The sequence below is a fragment of the Pseudorca crassidens genome, chromosome 1, assembly GCF_039906515.1.
Source record: "Pseudorca crassidens isolate mPseCra1 chromosome 1, mPseCra1.hap1, whole genome shotgun sequence".
Taxonomy (NCBI): Eukaryota; Metazoa; Chordata; class Mammalia; order Artiodactyla; family Delphinidae; genus Pseudorca; species Pseudorca crassidens.
Window position 1 is genome coordinate 133,376,946 of NC_090296.1, and position 20,353 is coordinate 133,397,298.

General features: G+C 49.4%; 1 long non-coding RNA gene across 1 annotated transcript in view; it reads left to right on the forward strand.

Annotated features, from left to right (window-relative positions):
* Positions 1-984: 984 nt before the first annotated feature.
* Positions 985-20,353, forward strand: part of LOC137201653 (uncharacterized) — a 65,231-nt gene continuing 45,862 nt past the window's right edge. Inside the window, exons 1-3 of the long non-coding RNA XR_010932277.1 lie at positions 985-1,238; positions 2,232-2,347; positions 2,961-3,107. This is a non-coding gene — a long non-coding RNA (uncharacterized lncRNA). The remainder of the gene's footprint in view (positions 1,239-2,231; positions 2,348-2,960; positions 3,108-20,353) is intronic.

A 20,353-nucleotide genomic window follows, 5' to 3' on the forward strand; every position in this document is an offset into this window, starting at 1 on the left:
GTCCCCCTTGCAGGATTCACTGAGAGGCTTAAGGTTAAATGCCCTATATACAGGGATGCCCAGGTCCTGGTGGCCATGGCTGTAATGCTGAGAAAAATGGAATTGGGGGTGAGAAGAGGGGAGGCAGAATAGCAAGCAGAGCTGCTGCCTGGCCGTCTACCCCATGGAGGGAGAGCTGTGTGGGGGTGAGATGGGGAGCAAGTCTGGCCCTCAGGTCGGGTGGGACGGGTGGGGACACCCTTCTGGCTGACACCCACCCCCAAGTTAAGCCAAGCTGGGCCAGCTCCCAGAGGAGCCGAGCCCGCCCAGCGCCAGCGTTCCACACGGGGACAGCATGCTTTCTGCCTCTGGGGGTCCTTGTTCCTGGGATGAAACAGTGCGTGTGCGTTCATCCCCTCTGTGGGCCAGGCGCTGAGCTGAGGCCGGGACAGCCTCATGCACGTGGAGCCGTGGCCCCTCCCCTCCTGGAACGTTCTGGCCAGTGTGAGTAGCAGCTGCTATTATTGCAAAAAGCAATGATGGTAATGGGGACAGGGGTTCTGGTTTCCTCCTGGCCTGAATAATCAGCATGTGACACATGACATTAAAAAGTGCTGGTAAAAGAGCTCCTTTGGGAGAATAAGCACAGAGCCTGTCGCAGATGAAGACGGAAGGGGGAGGGGGGAATCGTCCTCCCACTGCTCTGGGCTTCAAGGGCCAGATACAAGTACAGCCAGTGAGGTGAATGCAGAGAGGTGGGGGGGGGGATTTCTGAAGAGGGTGCTGCTGGTGGGGTGGGGGTGGGGAGAAGGGAAGGAGGGAGAGAAAGAGAGAAAGAGAGAGAGGGAGGGAGAGGGGGAGGAGGGAGGGGCAGGGACAGAGAAAGGGAAGGGGGAGGGATGGGAGAAGGGGAGGGGAAGGGGGAGGAGGGAGGGGCAGAGAAAGGGAGGGAAGGAGGGAGGGGGAGGCAGGAAGGAGGGGGGAGGAAGCAGAGGAGGATTTGGGGCGTGGTGGATAAGGTCTGTGGCAGTGGCTGGTGGCATTGTTTGGCCACCCTGGACTTTCTGTTATGATGCTAAAGGAGCAGCCTGGAAGCGAAAGTCCACTTGGATGTTCACCTTGATTGCCAGCTCCCTGAATTCATGGTGGGGGCTCCTGACCCTACAGCACTGAGGCAGTCGGCTCTGGTCTGTGACTATCAATTGACAGCCAGAATAGATGGAAAGAAAGCCCAGAGAACTTGGATGCTGTCAAATCTGGTGGGTGTCCCCTGTGGAGAAGCCCTTGGGCTGGGTGGGTGGGCACACACCCAGGTTAGGAGGCCTGTGCTCCAGGCGACAGCTCTGTGGGGCCTGCAGGGCAGGGCTGGGTGACCCAGCAGCCCTGAGGCTCTGCGTGGGAACAGGTGCCCTTGCCTTTAAGGGAGTCATATCCTGCTACGTTTCTACCTGGCCCAGAGGTACACTGCAATTTCTTGGTGTTTATACTTCTAGATCTTTTTCTTTAAAAGACCAGAGTAGTGATCATATTGTACATGCAATTTGCTTCTTGCTTTTTAAATTACCTGAGTTGTTTTACCCCAGTATTTTAACCATCATACTTAAGACTGCCCAAGATCTCCTGGAATACCATAATTTACACGACCACATTCCTCCTCTTGGATATTTAGGCTGCTTCCTGGTTTTAGCTATTATAAAGAACTATCTGCCAAATGTAGAGATCTTATCCAAAGGAATAAAGGCAAAGCGTGGAGATAGGGGAGATGTATTTGGTTGGGGAGGATTTCCAATATCTCTGAGACCCTTTCCTCCCAAGGCCACCCTTCCTGGGGATTCTGTTTCCTTGGCACAAGCTTTGGCTTTAAGAGTCTACCCCCTTCCCCCGTCAGCCTCTCTCTGCCTGGGACCCCCAGCTCTGAGCTCTCCTCCTGGGTGGATGGGAAGCACAGGGAGAGGAGAGGCACGGACTGGACTGACGCTCAGCTGTGAGGCAGCGCTCAGAACCGTGGAGCAGAGACGTCCAGTTGCAAGAGAAGAGGGCACAGACCATGCCTGCTTCCTGGCAGACATGCCGTTTCTGTATTGTTGCCCAAGAAAGATGAAATTTAGCCCATAAATATGGTTCTAACCATGCAGTCCCGCAAGGGCATCCCCATCCACAGGATGGGGAATCTTGGAGCTTTGGGGTGAGGGTGGCATGGGGACTGTTCGGGCTACATTGATGGCCCAGCCTCTGGTTTCTCTTCCTACAAGGTGACCAGTGCGTGGTCCACGGTACCCTCCTAGGTGAGACAATGTCCTCGTGGCTACATGGCCGTACCACAGAGACTCTAGATTCTTCCGCTGAGGCACACTGAGGTTCCTTGGAGGTAGGAAACTTAATTGACCCAGTTTAATTTGGGGTGGGAATATTCTTGGTCAAGTAAGAGGGAAAATTGTACCAAGAGCTGGGGGGCTGTGACCTAGCCCATCTCTGCCCTGAGCTGGCGAGTGAGATGGGAAGACATGGTCCCTTGGACTGGCTTTCTTGTCCCAGCAGTGAGGGCCTCCCTCTGGGTGCTCTTAAGGCACTTCCAGTTCTTGGAGTTAGTGGCTCCTGTCTCCCCATGGAGACTGGCCACCAGCATACACCTGAGAAACAGCTGGCCAGAGTGACAGTGGACAAAGATGCAGGTGGGACTGTGGCTCACCCCAGGGCTGCCTGGCTGCCCGGGCCCACGTGCAAGCTTACCTTCCTCTGCCCAGGGCACCAAACCAGCGATAGTCATGGAAGAAGTTAGGGATCTAATGAGTAAATGGCCAGGAAAGAAGATGCTGGAAGCCACCGAGGGCCTAGTGGCTCCTGAATAAGATCTTGTATCAGTGAGGGCAGGAGGCTAAGGGTGCTGTATGAGTCAGGGTTCTCCAGAGAAACAGACCAATGGGATATTTATCTACCTACCCTATCTATTGATACTTGCTTACTTACCTTTCTATCTCTAGAAAGATTTACCGTGAGGAATTGGCTCCTGCGGTTCTGGAGGCTGAGAAATCCCGAGATCTGCCATCTGCAAGCTGGAGACCCAGGGAAGGTGATGGTGTATATTGCAGTCCGAGTCTGAAGCCCTGAGAACCAGGAGTGAAGATGGTGTAAGTCCCAATGCAAGGGCGGAAGAGTGAGGACCCAGCTCATGCAGTTAGGCAGGGGGCTGGGGGTGGGGGTGAGGAGAGAAAGAATATCCTCCCTTCCCCCTCAGTGGATTGGATGATGCCCTACCACTGGGGAGGGCAATCTGCTCTACTCAGACCACTGATTCCGACGCTAATCTCACCTGGAAACACCCCCACAAACACACCCCAAAATAATGTTTAGCCAGATATCTGGGCACCCCACGATCCAGTCAAGTTGACACATAAAATTAGCTCTCCCAGATGCTGTGGCAGAACCAGCAGCCTTGTGAGGAGGGTAAGCTGGCGGCACAATTCGGGGTAGGTTGTCCATGCCTCCTGCTCCAGAGGAGGCTGACTTCCCTCACCTGGATCCCAGGGTCTTTGGGAGATTGCGGGCACACTGGAAAGAGCTGTAGCAGAATATAGCACAGTGGTTGCCCGCGTTCTGGTGTGACCAGCCGGCTCTGATTCCCCCAAGAGAGCCTGTGGACCCTGCTTGGAATGTGAGATGTTTGGATTGGTGTGCTGATGACCATTTTTAAGTTTAATAGTTCCGGGTTGATTTTTATTTGAGGCAAGTGATACTGTTTTGATTTACAATTGTGATATGAAGGTGATGTTTAAAATCTATGTATAAGAGGTGAGTTGACTTAAGAAAAATAAGTAAGCAATAATACAAGTGGCAAAACTGCAAGGGTGATATGGATATAAATACAGCTGGAAAACATCAGGAAGACTCACCCTGGAAGGAAGTTTCTTAAACTCCTAGCAGTGAACTGACCAGCAAGGGCCACGGTACAACTTTGGTAGGGATTTTCCGTCCTTCCTGTTTTTCTCCCTTACATCTCTCTTGGGTCTGTGATAATTTTTTCTCCTCAATTCTTACACTGTAAGGAGATAGCAGTAAAATGGCAGGACACGTACCCGGAGTCTGGAGATTTGGCTTTGTGTTCTGACTGTGCCATTCTGCATGCAGGTGGTCTTGGGCGAGTTTAGCCTCTCTGGGCCTCAGTCTCCTCATCTGGGAAATGAGGATAATGAGATCCTGGTTCCCAGGGTTTGTTGGGCGGTCGGATAAGCTGATGTATGCGGAGGCTTCTCAGCTGTAAGGCATGTGCAACTGGGTTGCCACACTGGCTGTGCTGAGTGCAGGACGCCCCATGCAGTTTGAGTGTGGTGGGTGACCCAGGCCTAAGCCAGTCAGAGCAGGAGCTGGTTGAGATAGAATCAGTCTAAACAGACTAAAAAGAGGCTGGTGGGAAATGTGTGGGAAGACTGCTGCCGTACTGTGGCTACAGAGGAGGGCCAGAAGATAGAATTGGAGCTAAGAGTGGGAGAGACACCAGATCCCAGTGATTGAGTCCCTGAATCCAGCCAGCTCCATCCCTAGAGTGTTCAGTTGCAAGAGTTAAAAATCCCCCTCTGTTGCCTAATCCAGTTTGAGTTTTCTCCCCCTTCCTTCCTTCTACCTTCCATCCCTCCCTCCCTCCCTTCTTTCTTTCCTTTCTTTGCTTTCCTTCCTTCCAAGAGTCCAGACTGATACATTCTTTTTCTCCAATTTTCTGTCTTTTGTAATAATGGAAGGAAAAGGAAGGTTACATGGAACTACAGATGGTTAGTTTTCTACAGGCCTTCAGGACCATCTAATTCTGCCCATTTGTCTGACACATGACTTTCATGGGACCTGTCACTTTTGCCTCTGTGGGCCCCTTCTTCCATGAAAAACCAAACCAAAAAGCCCATTTTGCTACTGTGTTAGCATAAAGATGAATCTAAACCAGGACAGATTGTATTCATTTTTTTTTTCTTAGTTAAAAATAAATCAGAACATTTCCTTGGGCCCTAGGCATGGTGCCTACTGTGCTGATGGATAAGTCACCTCTAAGGGGGTGAGCTTTTCTCCTGCTTGTATACATTTTTGTTGTGGGCATACATTTGTAATGAACAGATAGTTTCTAGTTATAAGCAAGTTGCTTTTTCAATTGATGTATGATGCAATTAAGAGCCATATCAACTGAGATCCATTTCTTGATTTACAGGTATAAGCAATGTTGTGGATTCTGGTGGGTAGGGGCTCAGACCATTGACCACTTCTGATTGGGTCAATTCATTTGTGGTCAGATTTACTGCGATGGGGAGGGTGGGTGTTGTGGTGGCGCACAGATCTCTGGCTCACTTCTGATTGGCTGAATGCATTTGTGGTGTGATTGGCTTGACTGTGATGGGGTGGGGCTTAGGGTAATGCTCACTTTTGATTGGCTGAATACACTTGGTCTGATTTACTAGAATGTGATAGGCTGGTACTAAGAGCACTGCTCACTTCTGATTGGCTGAATGCAAATAGTGGCTCAAGACTGCAGGCTGAAAAAAACCACACTGTCATGGCATCATGCTGGTTGTACCAGCACAGAAGCTCCCCATCTGTGTCAATAAATCTCTAGCTTAAAATGTCCCCAATACAAGTCTTTCTGTAAAGGTTATGGAAAACCCAGGAACATTCATTATGCAGAGATGACCTAAATTTGTCCCTGAAAGTTGGTTGTAGGTATCCTAACTTCATTGACTGTCTGGATGCTGTGATTAGAACCAAGGGCCTTCACGGCGTGGCAGGTCTGGGGCTGGGACCAACTTTGTCTCCCAGTGGATTCCAGCCTGCAAGGGCATGGGGGTGGGAAAGATAGTCCTGATGTTCTGCTCTATCTTATCTCCTCTCCCATGTCCCCCCAGCTCCTCCTCGGCTTTTCCTAAAAGAGTTCCCATACCGAGGCCCTGGAACTCTGTCAGTATAACTGGAGCGAGATAAGTGCAGACCACGGGAGCTTTCCAAATGTTAGGAGGAAGCGGTTCAGCGTAAATAACTATTAAGCTTAAACAGCGGGTCCCAGAGTGGGGCCCTAGACCAGCAACATCGATGGTCACCAAGAGAACATGATAGAAATGCAGGTTCTCAGAGACTCCGGATGTGGCCCAGGAATCCTTGTTTTAGCAAGCCCTCCAGGTGACATTGATGCACGCTCAGGTTGAGAACCTGTGCCTTGCTATGATCTCTTCTTGAAAGAACAGTTTTATTTGGAGGAGGCCTTCCCATGACAGCTTTGCTAACCTACCTGCAGACCCAGCATACAGGCCCCAGGCTGGCCGGCTCTAGCCTAGGGAAGCAGTCCCTGAGAACCTGAGAGGTCTCGCACGAGGTTCCAGGTGCTGGGGAGTCCGGGGAATCCCACTCCAGCGACCCCTTTAGGTCCTTCATCAGCACCCAAACCGAATAGGTCCATCCTTGTGTACATTTTGGCCTTTAATTCTCTTAATGATGTGGCATCGGTAGCCACTCGTGTTGTCTAAGAAGCTCCGGAGGAGGTATCACTGTTCTGTGGCGACGGATCCACATTTTCCCTGGGAGGGAAGATCCCGGCTCACAGCGCGCGGATCTCCGCGGCTGCCCCACACGGCCACTAGATGGCGCTGTTGCACTTTCCTGCGGGCTCCCTCCCGGCTTCCTCGGTTCCCACCAGGGCCCCCGAAGTGAAATAACAACGAGCCTCTGTGAGCCAAGGCCTGTTTCACTAAGATGTCCAGGACATGATATGCAGCCAGGAGGCTTTGACCAGAGGGAACGCGGACTGTGGGACTGGAGCTGCAAATCCCTTTAGGACTTTACTGGTCTCTATCCCCACGCACAGCACGGCTCCCCTGCGCTGGTAGAGTTCTGGTCACAGGCCCTAATATCAGTCGGGTGGAAGAGCGCTCATAAAAGTGGCGACAGGCTATTTTCTTCTCTGGGGAGACCTCTAATCTGAGCGCATTCTTCTTGTTTTGTGTGTCTGTGCATCAATTCAACCATGACAGGGAGTAAAAGCAAAAACACCGTAGGTTGGCAGGGGCCCTGCGGAAGACCCCGCAGATAAAGAAGGACCTGCCGGATGTGAGGATATGGGGCCCGGGCACGTGCATGAGTGGGCCTGTGGTGGATGGGGGGCCGAGGGAGGGCAGGCAAGGCCAGGCTGGGACCGGTTTAGGGCCGATTGGGCGCGCGGGGGTGGGGGTGGGGCGGTCAGAGCCCAGGACAGCCTCAGCGCCCGAGAACTGCACGCGACTGCAGGGTGGCAGAGGGGCCACGTCCAGCGACCCCCCCCCCCCCCCAGGACGTGGCGGTCTCCTTGGAGGATGAGGCTGTAACGGTAATAAACACAACAGCAGCAGTGACAATAAAATGCATACCATGTGCAGGGCGCTGTTCAAAAAGAACTACTGCCTGTGGTTTTCCCACCCCACCCCATGAAGGAGAAAGTGCTGTGTCCCAGTTTACAGGTGGGGAGATAGAGGCACAGAGAGGTGAGTCAGGCCACACCACAAAGAAGAGCAGAGGCAGGATTCACCACTAGGCTCTCCGATTCCAGAGCTTCCTGGTCACAAGGCTGGTGGCCCTTGGCCTCTAGGAGTGGTCCCTGGAAGCTGCCTCCTGACTGAGGGAGGGGCTGGCCCTATTGGGGCCTCTTGGGATTCACCTCTTCTCACTGGCATCAGGGCCAAAGAGGAGCCAGAGGGCCCCAGCGCTGTGGGGTGACATTGCTCTGCTGGAGGCCCACCTTCTCCCCCAGATCAGCTCCAAGGTCCTGAGGTTGCCTGAGGAGCCGTATCAGCTCCCAAAATGCACAGCTTTGGTTCCACCAGGGAGGTTCTTTTAGAGGGCTCAGGCCCCGAAAGGCTGTGCTGCAGAGGCATTGATGAAGCTGCAGCTTTAGAATGAGGCTTCTTCTTGGGCTTCCCTGGTGGCGCAGTGGTTGAGAGTCCGCCTGCCGATGCAGGGGACACGGGTTCGTGCCCTGGTCTGGGAGGATCCCACATGCCGTGGAGCGGCTGGGCCCGTGAGCCATGGCCGCTGAGCCTGCGCGTCCGGAGCCTGTGCTCTGCAATGGGAGAGGCCACAGCAGTGAGAGGCCCCCATACCCCCCCCCAAAAAAAAAAAAAAAAAAGAATGAGGCTTCTTCTCAAGAAGAGAACCTGGTCCACAGGTGCAGGGGCAAGACCAGGTGAGGGCAAGTGGAAACCCCCAGATCAGGGCAAGCAGTCCGCCAGAGCCAGGCATGTCCACGGGAGCCTGAGGTGGTCTCAGCTTGGTGGGTGGCACCCCTTCACCTAACTGCTCAAGCCCATGCCCCACCCTGGCTTCTGCCTCAGAGCAAACACAACCATGAGACTGTCAGGACCACCCCCAAATGCCTAGCCCCTCACGCCTCCTGAGGGTTACTGAACAGAAGTCGGGTCTGTTCACCCTTGTGCAGTAAAGCCAATCTACTGACACCGGGTTGTAGTGAAGGAAAGTGCAGTGTTTATTGCAGGCACCAAGCAAGGAGTCCAGGCAGCTAGTGCTCAAAAGGCCTGAACTCCCCAAAGGCTTTCAGGGAACGGTTTCTAAAGACAGGGTGAGGGAGGGGGATTATGGGGTGTGTGATCAGCTCGTGGACATTCTCTTGATTGGTTGGTGGTGAGGTAATCGGGAGTCAATCTCATCAACCTTCTGGTTCCAACCGGTCTGTGGTCTACATGCTTATGGGCAGCATACAGTTAACTTCTTCCACCTGGTGGGGGATTCAGTATCTGCATAACTGCTCAAAGGACCTGGCTAAGAATGTTCTCTATAGCCCTTGAGGAGGAATTAAAGTCCTTGACTTTGTTTAATGGCTGAACTATTACTGTTTTGTCTTGCTCGACTGTTTTCCTTTTTTTCTGCATTTTCTCACTTCTCTGATTAAATTTATTCTTTGGAATTTGGGGAAGGCCTAGGAGGCTAAAGTTTTTCTACAGACAAGAGGCAGGTGGAGGACGTGGGGCAGGGGGTCTGTCCCAGGGAAGACTGAGACATGATCAAATTTAGGTTTCCGATTTTACATCCTCACAGGGTCCCCATTTTACTTTCTTATATCTTTCTGGACTTCTCCCTTAGAGCTTTCAACAGTTCGTGATGATGAATCTACTTGTGTGCTCTCTGGTTTGCCATTTGGCTCCTCTTTACTCCGTAAGCTCCATGACACTGTCCGTTTCAATCCCCACTGTGCTCGGGCCTAAGGAAGATGCTGGAACCCAGTGGGTACTGGAGAAGATTGGAATTGGTCCTCTCCTGGGCCCCACACTGGTCCCACCCCTGCCCGATCACACCTTGTTACCAACTAATACTATAATGACTTGAGCCTGCAGAGGCTCAAGATCAGATTTAAACATCAACTTTTTATTTGGAATTAATTAGAAAATTTACAAGAGTTGCAAAAATGCAAATAGTACAAGGAGCACCCCTGTGTCCTTTGCCCAGATTTGTTCTGTGTGTGATTTTTTGTCTGAGCCATTTGAGGTTGTTACACATGGCATGGGCTTTTAACCCTAAGTGTTTCCACATTTCTTTTTTTAAATTACATTGACGTGTTTGAAGCATGGAGTACCGTTGCTGTTCCTTCTCAGGTGTAACATCTGGAGGCAAATTTAAAGTCAGAACCTTCCTTGAGCACCTTCTCTTAGCGCCTTCTTCTGTTTTTCTTTGCTTCCATGGGATCTGTGCAAATGCTGTTGCCTCAGGAGCTGGCTCTTTTCCAATGTGGGCTCTAAAGAGAACATTCTTCTTCTCAGCTGTGGTTGTCAGACCTCGTTGAGCCTCCTGGCTTCCAACAGGTAGGCCCGGCTTCAGGCGTGAGTGATGCCGGCGGCTCCCACGCTTCCCAAACGCCGTTTCCTCTGGACTTACTGCCAGTCCTCCCCAAGGAGCAGATCCAGGCAGGGAACCATCTACCTTTTCCCTCCTTGGTGGTGTCACTGCATAGTTTTGAAAACACTCCAGTGTGTGTTATGCCACAAATGGCAGGGGTTTGGTGGGAACACTTGGAGAGCGGCCAAAATGCTCACACCCCAAGAAGCTATTACCGGCCATGGGCTACCAGGGATGACCCGGTACCTGAGTGTCCCTGGGGGAGGGATCGTGGAGTGCTGGGGCACAGGGGCACAGGGGCTCTGGGCTGCAGCAGTGACATCCTTGTGGGCAGCCTTTGCTGCATGGTCCTTGCCAGTCCCAGGAGAGATAAAAGACATCTGTTTTGATGCTTTAATGTGTCCACTGGGAAGGTGGCCTGGGGACGTGGAAGGAGAGCCCACGTTTGAGTCTTGAGTTCAAATCTTGGTTCTATATCTGACTAATGTAGGGCTTTAAGTACTCCAGAGCCTCTTCACTGTTCAAAGTTTGTAGCAATGACAGAGAATGTGTGTAATGGGCATCGTGTCTGCCCACAGTTGGTGCCTTCAAAGTGCGGTGCCCTTTCCCCCCTCCCACCTCCTGGCTGCCTTTTCTGCTCACTCCCCTGGCAGGGGGACAGGGAGAGACCTAACAGAAGGCCCAGGTGCTAGGTGTGCCGCCTGCATCCAGGCCTGAGTGGGCACAGGTGTCTATAAACTCCCACTGCCCTGGCATTGTTGACTTTTGCTGTTTGGCATTGTTTGTGGGGTACCCAGGACTTGTTATGAATGTGGTATAGTAAGACATCCAGAAACCGAGGTGATGGCTGTCCTGAAGAAGAATTTGATCATACTCACAGTTTTCTAGGAACAGAAGGCATAGGACTCCACCCTGGGCCAAAGAGGAAGCACTGGGTGGGTCAGGAGGCAGAGGGAGCAGGGGAAATGTGGATACGAGCCTTTACTGTGGTTTCCAAGGAAGGAATGATTGAGGCAGGGTACACAGCCTTGGGATGGGCTGGTTTGAGTAATTTCAGAGCTCTGGGGCACATGGGGCTGTCCCTGGTTGTCTGATGCCTGGCCCTAGGGCAGGCAGAGAGTGGGTCTGAGTGTAGAGCCTGATACAGGAGCTGGCTGGGAGTGTGGGTTCTGGATTGGCCTGTCTGCATGAGAAAGGCATTCTCCGTGTCACGGAATTGCTTAACTATCTGTAGGAAATGGTTAACCCTGGAAGGGGCAGTCCTTCCAGGGTCAGCAAGGCCCAAGATGTCAGGGCATCAGAAAACAGAGGATAAATGACACAGTCAATACAGGCATCTTCTATCCCCAGGAAGGAGGAAGGTCTGACTTTGGGGATCCCACCCAGCCAGGCTGTGCTCTGGTCCCTCAAGGCCATGGCGTGTGTTTGTGATCTTCTAGAATGCATATTTCACAGCCACAAATAAAAACTTCCTGGGTGACTGCAGAAAGGCTGGACTTTTCATTCGAATAGAGATACTTCCAGCATGGCACAAATCTCGGCAGGCAGAGCAGTGCTCACAGATGCCCCGTGGAGAGCCTCTCTTTCATCATTTTCTTGCACACTCATCACCAGGGTGGCCACCAAGGATGCCAGCCTCGGACGGGCTGGTGATGCCCAGGAAACGATGACCCCTCCAGAAGAGGGTGGCATGGTGACTGTGCATTGCATTGTGTCTCACTGGAGTTTCTGTGTTTTCTGATGGCAACTTGGGAGGAGAAGAAAAAATTGTACACACTCTGGAATGTGAGAGTTCAGAACTTACCAGGTTTTGTTTACAACTGGGAATGAGACCATTCTAGGTCACCAGCTCCAGGGCAGGGCACTAGAGTCAAGTGGCCTTGTACATTAGTTTCCGTGTGTGCACACACGTGTGTGTGCATGTGTATGTGTGTGCGCATAGGCTGTGCGGCGGTCAGAGCTGTGTGGGTTCTAGGGATGAGGGTGAAGTTCTCTCCTGGGCCCCCGTGAGTGTGCACCCGGTGCGGAGAAGAAAGGTTCCTCTTGCTCAGCTCTCTGACTGGGGAGAAGGGGCTCCCAGTTAGGAGTGATACTGCCCAAGGTACTGGGGCTGGGGCGGGGGAGGTGTCTGGTCTGATAGCATCAATGGGCTTGGATTGGTGAAATTGTGGAAGAGTTCAAACTCTTGGATAGAAGACTACAGCACGTTGGTTGAGCCAAAATTAGCAATGGCCCTTTAACCAACGTTTAAGTTTCTCCAGAGAATGTGCGATACCTCCTTCTCTCCCCACCTCCCTTCCTGCCTCTCTTCTTTCCTTGCCTGCTTCCCTTCCCACCTTCTACACCATCTGTGAACCAGTCACTGTGTCTTAGGCACTGGGCACAAAAGAGTGAACAAGGAAAGGCCCAGTGCCTGCCTGGATGGAGTGATAACCTGGACCAGGGTTTCTCAGTCTCGACATTACTCAAGCTTGGGGCTGGATGAGTCTTTGTGATGGGGCCTCCTGTGCCCTGGAAGGTATTTAGCGGCATCCCTGGCCTCTATCTGGTAGAAGCCAGTAGCAACTCCCTTCTCTCCACAGTTTTGACAATGAAGAAATATCTTCAGACTTTCCCCAGTGTCCCTGGGTGACCCGGTTGCCCTGCTTGAGAACCACTGATCCAGTGGGAAAGACAGACGACTTAATTTTCCCCAGGCAGCCCAGCTTATGGAGCATGAAGGGTCTCAGTGGCGTCTTTCCAGGGTCACCTCCTGCTCACAGGCCAGTGGAGCTGGCAGATGGCACTTAGTATGTGCCTGTTGAGAAAGTGATTGACCACAGGTCCCCAGATAAAACTCCAGTGCAAGAGAGACGTGTCTTAATAACGTGGGGGGATCATCATGGAAGCTCTCAATTGGTACCGCCCGAAAAGGTAGGTGGAGGTATCAGTGAATAAGATAAGGGGCAAAATGACCTGCCCTGTTATTCTGTTTTGGCCTTTCCTTCACCTTGAAATAACTGTGTGTAGGAGAGTGCATTCATTTGGTGGCAGACCTACAATCTGAATTTTGTCCACTTTTCGAGTAAACCTCGAATTCCCTCTGTGTTTCCGTGGCCCCTTGAAGGGGAGGCAAAGAGAGTGTGCAAATGGATTTCTTTGTGCCTGATCCAGGGGGCCAACCTCAGCTTGTGCCAAGCGTTTGGCTGTATCTTGAGCTTGGCGAAGGCATATACATATGCTGCCTGTGATGTCCAACGGAAGAGGACCATCTGATTCAAGAATCCTCTACAGGAGACTCTGTCAACACCCCCTGCATCTTCCTCCCTGTGTCCAGCTGGGTTTCTTTCTCTCTGCTCAGCCCAAAGTGTTGATGGGTCAATCAATGCCATACTTGCAATTTTATCTCAGCTGGGAGTTCTAGTGGGCGCCTCTGTGCCTGTGTGCATGCGTGCGTGTGAGCTACCTCCTTGGTTAACACATACTCGGTTAAAGTGCTACAAGATGCTGCTGGAAAGGATTTTATCTTCCTCATTTGACCTTTGAAAGAGGCCATGCCTGCTTCAAGTTCCTCAAATGCTCAAGGATGATTACAAGCATTTTAGAAAGCAAGACACGAAAATGGAAACTTTTTAGTGTAACAAGACATGCTTTGGCTGTTTCAATCATTGAAATGACAAGTTTGGAAACCCCTTTAAGTGAAATCATAAGACACCAATTTTGAGAAGATATTTTTAAAAAGGAAACCTGTACTAAATACCCAAACTAACAATGGTGATGATGCTTATGATGACAATGACAGATCCACATAATTTCCTTTTCAAAGGCTTTTAGGTCCCTCTCAGTCATTCGGGCTCCAAACCTTTGAATAATCTCCTTGATCTTTCTTTTCTACACTTCTCATCATCCACTAGTTACCGAGATCCATAGTGTTTCCATCTTTCAGCAGTCATGGGCGTTCCCGTCTTTTCTGTTCCCTCCTCCCTCATCCAGCCCCTCACATGTCTTCCCTAAACTTTGGCAAGGGCTGTCTAACAGGTCTCCTTATTCCCTTCACTTGGTCATTCATCTTCCAGGTCAGATGCCTACCTCTCTCTCCCCAGGACTCCTGCAGGAGCCTCCTTTCTGGACTAGCTCTCCATTTTTGTTTACTTCCTCACCAATTTCTAGAGATACAGTTGCCCGTGATCCATCTAAAGTGCATGTCTGATCACATTCACTCCTTGCTTAAATCCCTGCCTGCCTTCCCATCAAGGGCTGTATAACATCCAGCCTCCATCTCTGGTTCTGAGACTCTGGGACACAGCCTCCAGCCCGCTCCCCGGGTTCTTCTCACGCTATGTCTTGTTCTGTGGCACCACGACCCTTGCTGCTACCATCACACCAGGAACTTCCCCACCTTGGCACCCTGTTTCTATTTCCCTTTAGCGGTGGGATGAAGAGCAGGGGAGAGAGGAAGCAGCACAATGGGGGGCCCCTGTGAATGTAAGCCCCAAGAGTCCAAAGACATTTGGGGAGCACTGAACTTTCCAGCTGGCAAGGAACAGGGGTCCCCAGCCAATTTTATGTGGGCCTCAGAGGACATATATATTCTGAATCTACGTATAGATTCTGGAACCAAGGTGCTAATTAAACTCCCTAATGATCTTGACCTGGAAAGTGAGGGCCTTTCCCGAGTCCCGTGTGAGCCTGGCAGCGCTGGGACTCTTGTTGCTACTGGGAACTCACAGCCATACCCAGCAGAGGAATGTGCCGAGAGGAATTTCTGCTTCTTTGCACATTTTAAACTCACTTCCAAATTAGGGAAAGAAACACTTTGTCACCCCCGTGCAAGAATCCAAATTCTCTGAGCCGTTTTGTCCTCTTCTTGCCCAACACAGGCGGTATTGAGGTATGGCGTGCACGCTCATTAGTATGAGTACAGTTGATTCCTTTTTCCATTTTTTTATTGAAGTATAGTTGATTTACAATGTTGTGTTAATTTATGCTGTACAACAAAGTGATTCAGTTATACATATATATACATTCTTTCTTTAAAATATGAATACAGTTGATTTTTAAAGAGAGCAGTGAGCAAATCCGGAGCTCCCCACACTTTCCTAAATGCAAAATAGCGGCCTTTTTTTCAAATTGAAGTAGAGTTGATTTACAATGTTGTGTTAGTTTCAGATGTACAGCAAAATGATTCAGTGTATACATATATATTTCAGATTATTTACCATTATAAGTTATCACAAGATATTGAATATAGTTCCCCGTGCTATATAGTAAATCTTGTTGCTTATCTATTTTATGTATAGTAGTTTGTATCTGTTAATCCCATACTCCTAATTTATCCCTCCCCCCATCTCTTTTCCCTTTGGTAACCATAAGTCTGTTTTTCTATGTCTGTAAGTCTGTTTCTGTTTTGTATATAGATTCAGTTGTATTATTTTTTAGATTCCACATATAAGTGTTATCATATAATATTTGTCTTTCTGTATCTGACTTACTTCACTTAGTATGATAATCTCTAGGTCCATCCAGGTTACTGCAAATGGCAAAATTTCATTTTTTTTATGGCTGAGTAGTATTCCATTATATGTGTGTATATATGTGTATATCTATCTATCTATCTATCTATCTATCTATCTATCTATCTCACATCTTCTTAAGCCAGTTGTCTGTTGATGTGCACTTGGGTTATTTTCATGTCTTAGCTATTGTAAATAGTGCTGCTATGGAACATTGGGGTGCATATATCTTTTTGAATTAGAATTTTCATTTTCTTCCAGGTATATACCCAAGAGTGGGATTGCTGGGTCATATGATAACTCTATTTTTAGTTTTTTAAGGAACCTCCATAGTTTTCTTCATAGTGGCTGCACCAATTTACATTCCCACCAACACGGTAGGAGGGTTCTCTTTTCTCCACACCCTTTCCAGCATTTATTATTTGTATACTTTTCGATGATGGCCATGCTAAATGGAAAATCAAGCTGTCTTCTGCACTTATCCCCTTCCACTCTGAACTTGTAGATATTGGGAAGGACTTGATGCTTTTGCCTTCCAGTCGTCTTTGTCACCACTGTCCAGGGCTGGTTTGGATGGAGCTTCCTAGGCATCTCCTTCTCTTGCAGTGTATTGTGCTCATTAGCATGATCCACAAAATATTTCCCTTTCTTCCTAGTCTGGGCACATGCTGGGATTGCACCTCCTGGCCGCCACCCCCCCCCCCCCCCCCGTGATTAGGTGGTGCCAAGTGATTAGTTCAGGCTAATGGTTGTTCATGGACCATGACACCCACAGAGGGGACATTTCATTGACAGTATGAGACCCTCCAGAGCTCACTTTCTTCCTGGCATTGGTGATCACCACCATTTGAAATACTGATTGTTCAGTAAGCCTGGATCTCCAAGAAGAGTCCCCTTGCTGACCTGCAAAGGATATGTGACATGATTTTTAACTCATTGAGATTTTGGAGCTGTTTGTTACTGCAGCACAACCTAGCATTCCCTGACTGATACATAATGTTGGAATTTTTGGCAACTTAATATTTGCCATAACTTCACTTACACAGAGGCAATGTCTTTGCCTTTCATGGTTTATCAATTTACATTCCTTGAGAGAAGTTTTACTGATGGCCTATTGGATGGTCAGAATTTATTGTCCTTTGCAAAATTTGGAAGAGAGAAGTTGTGGTCTGTTTTTGGCCACTCAGCCCAGTGGTCTGATATCTTAGAATGACCTTGGCCTACTTTGTGTGGTTACCTTTCTGGCTTGATAACATATGCCCCAGCTTTGGCCATGCCACTCCATGGCAGGGCTTGGTTAATGTTGGTAGTGACTACAACTTAGTGAGTGCTAACCGTGTACCAGGCACTGAGCATATCTTTTCTCTGATTCTCAGCACAGCTTCATAAGGTAGGTCTTATTCTCAATGATAACTTTGAGGGACAAAGAGGCTAAATACCTTGCCTGAACTCACTTTGCTAGTGGAGCCAAGATTTGGACCCAACTCTGGATGTAAAAGTCAATCTTCTTTTTATTGTATCTAACCACTTTTCCTTTGCAAAATTTCCAGGAAAGGGATGAAAGGTGCCCCTTTCCTTAGGGCTATTATCCTTGGGGACTTAGTACCTTGATGTTCTTTCTTTGGTTGGATGCTATATTTTCATTAGTTTACTCCCTCACTCACACACGCACTCATTTATAAATTTATTCACTCATTCATTCATTCACCTATTCAACAGGCTTTGTTGAGATGCTGTTAGGTGCTGGGTTTTGCTTGGGGCTGAGATTGAGATGTGACCAGGTTATGATTCTTACCCCCAACCTCAATTGACTCACAGCCTTGAGGGCATGGCAATATGCATATAGACCCACAGAAAGTGTTACAGACATGTCCAGGAAAGTCTGGGCCCACTGCAGAGGCGGCTCCTGGTCTAAATGGGGTACCAAGTTGTGTCAGGGCTGACTTCCTGGAGGAAGTGACACCAGAAATAGTTGTAGACTATTTTTTGTCTTCTATGTGTCTTTGAGAGTCTTTCACTGTTTGCACCCCTGGACCCCATCCCATTAAATCCATATCCTGAGGATCAGTGTCATTATCATCAGCCAAGATCCTTCTGTTTTTGAGAGTTGCAACATCAGTGGCTCCTAGAGTCCATCCTCTTTCCCTGGCAGGTGATCGAACCCCTTCCTGTTCTCCTGCCCCCGTAAGAGTCACCGTTTCCCTATATCCCTTACAGAGAAGGTTAGGTGGCCCTTCCTAAAGAGTCCTAGATCTCTGGAGGCATAAAAAGATTTTTCCAAACTTTTGCTTTTAATGGCTTGGGGTTGGTTGCAGAACTCTTCTCCAGCAGGAAAAATGAACAGGACCCTCTGATTATGCGCTCCTGAGATGGCTGGGGTAATTTGAGCAGAAATGGCTTTGCTACTCTGGGGAAAAAATGTAATTCTCATGTATGCAAAGCATGAACCAGAGTTGCCATGTTCACTTCTTGTTTTTCAACCCCCCACAGGCCAACTCACATATCTGGGTCAGAGGGTCTATTGATTACCTGTCAGGGCCTGAGGTGCAGGTAATCAATGACACTAACCTATAGGAAAGATGGCCTTGAATGCAGAAATCCCATCATGTTGACCCGCTGTTTCTTCTGTTCTGTAAGTGCTTTGTAGGGAAGCAAAACTCTCCAAACTAGAGCCACAAACACCCGCAGTCCTGACAATGTTCCTTCAAGCCAAGGCTTTAGAAATGCTCCCTCTGAATGAACCAAAGGTAGTTTGTTCTCTGGGTCCCTCAGCCCTTAAATAGTCATGGGGTTTGCAGGGAGGTAGGGAAGAGATAAGTATTGCAACAGGAGGATTCATGAGGAAGAGAGATAAAGAGTGATTTTGTCAGGAGGTCCCTAGGACCATAACCTTGACCTTTTATTAATGTTTAATCAGGTGCTTAGAGCAAAGCACTTTAAAAACTCCTGCAAATCCATAAGACTGATGAAGGGTCCTGTGATGGAGGAGGCTGGCTTTGCCTTGGACAGCTTATGACACTCCCCACGCTATCTTTCTGGAGAGAAATGTCACCCAGAGCAGGTGCTGGCTTCTTATCACGTGTCTGTCAGGAGGGTCTGGTCCAGCATTTGTGTTGAAAGAGCCAATGACATAGCAGCTGCAGTGGCTCTTAGGGCTGTCTACCCAGCATCCAGTCCCTCTTCCTCCACGCCCCAGGGACAGCTGTGGGAAGCAGGAAGTGTGACAGGGGAATCTGTGTGTAGCGTCCCCTGGTGGTTGAGGTGAGTTGAGGTGGGAGCATACGAACTGTGCTGGCCAATATGAGGAAAGTTCCAGAGTCCACAGAGGGAGGAAGGGTTCTCTCTCTTGCAAGATAAGGAGTCTACCTTCCAGCCCACCTGTTTGATGGACAGCTGCTGCTGGCCACCATCTTTCAACTTCCTGGAGACCAGTGTTATAATGAAATTGACTGTGGACAGCGGAGCACAATCCTTGAAGACACCATTGAATTGAGAAACCAGTGCCCAACCTGGGCACCCTATTATAGGAAGTAATCAATGTTCATATTTTAAAACCAGTTTGAATCTGAGTTGTCTGTTACTTGGAATTGAAAACATCTAAACTGGGCAGATATTGTGGTACAGCTGTGATCCTGGATTGCGGTCAAATAATGCTGGTTAACATAAAAAACCACAATCTGGGCCACTGGATATGGGAAGGGAGTTTGAATTACAGAAAGTCTGAAAAAAAGGGCATGTGTTGCCCATAGGAAGACAGTGGGGTTAATAACAGATCTCCTGATGGAGGGTCTTCCTGGGTGACATCCTGCAGGGAGGGAGTGTGAGTGTAGGATGCCACAGAACTGGTTGGGCGAGTCATTAAGTCGAAAGTGGTCTACAATACCAGTTCCACATGGTGACACTCTTTAATGATTTGTCGTCCCATGACTGATGGGAATCACGTGTAATGGTGCTTTAAAGAACAGCAGAACCTCAAATAGTCAGAGACCAACTTTCCAACACCTTCAAGTATCAAGAACAACTCCACACTTGGAGCGCAGGGAGAGAACACTTTCTCAGGGTCAGGGGCGAGGAAGGCGGTGATCCCCGTGCTACTCACTCACCCTCCGTAAACTGTGAGTGGGGACTGTGTACTCCTGGCCCCAGGCTTACAGAAAAGTATAGTCTCCTGGGATGAGGCTCAGAATTCTGTATTTTCAACAAGTGTTCCCAGGAGATTTTTTTTTTTTTTTTTTTTTTGTAGATAAAGCCTTTGGATGATTACTTTGAGGACTAGCAGTGATAGGGGCAGTAGGGAAGCTGAAGATGACAGGGTGCTGTCTGGAAGGAAGGGACTAATGAAGTTGACTGAGGGGTTAACTGTGTGTGAGAGAGAGAGGAGGAGACAGCCTATGTTATTCCACAGTGCGACGTATGTATGTGATTTGTGTAGTCACAGCGCCACGTACAATGTGCATCAAATTTGGGTCTGTCTCTAAAAATGAGAAGGGCAACTGACCGGTAGTGACAGGAGCCTGGGGAAGGTGGGGGTGGGGTGGGGTGGGGACAGTGAAATCAGGGGCAGCCAAGCACAGTCCCCACAGTAGTGGTTCCACTAGTTGGAAATCTGCCCTGGACCCTGTGGCCCTGAGCTTGTACAGGATAAACTGTCCCAGGTAAAGCCCAAATGGAGGGCTCAGCATTCATTAAAGATGCATTTCTGTAGGGTGAGGAAGAAATTCAGACAGGCTGGCACCTGCCCTCAGGTTCTGCAGCCTCACCGGACTTGTTCCAGAAATGTAAGTTCCACTGGGGATTCCTGGACTTGGGTGGTTGCCCAGGAGGTCTGGGAAACAGCACAGGCCCTGACTTGCATATACCCTTTTTTCCCTTCTAATTAAAAAAAATGGTGGTGAAATACACATAACATTAAATTGACTATCTCCATCATTTTAAGTGTACATTTCAGTGTTATTAAGTCCCTTCATACTGTTGTGCAACCATCACCACTGCCCATCTTATGCCCCGCTCCCCCAGCCCCTGGCCACCACCATCCTATT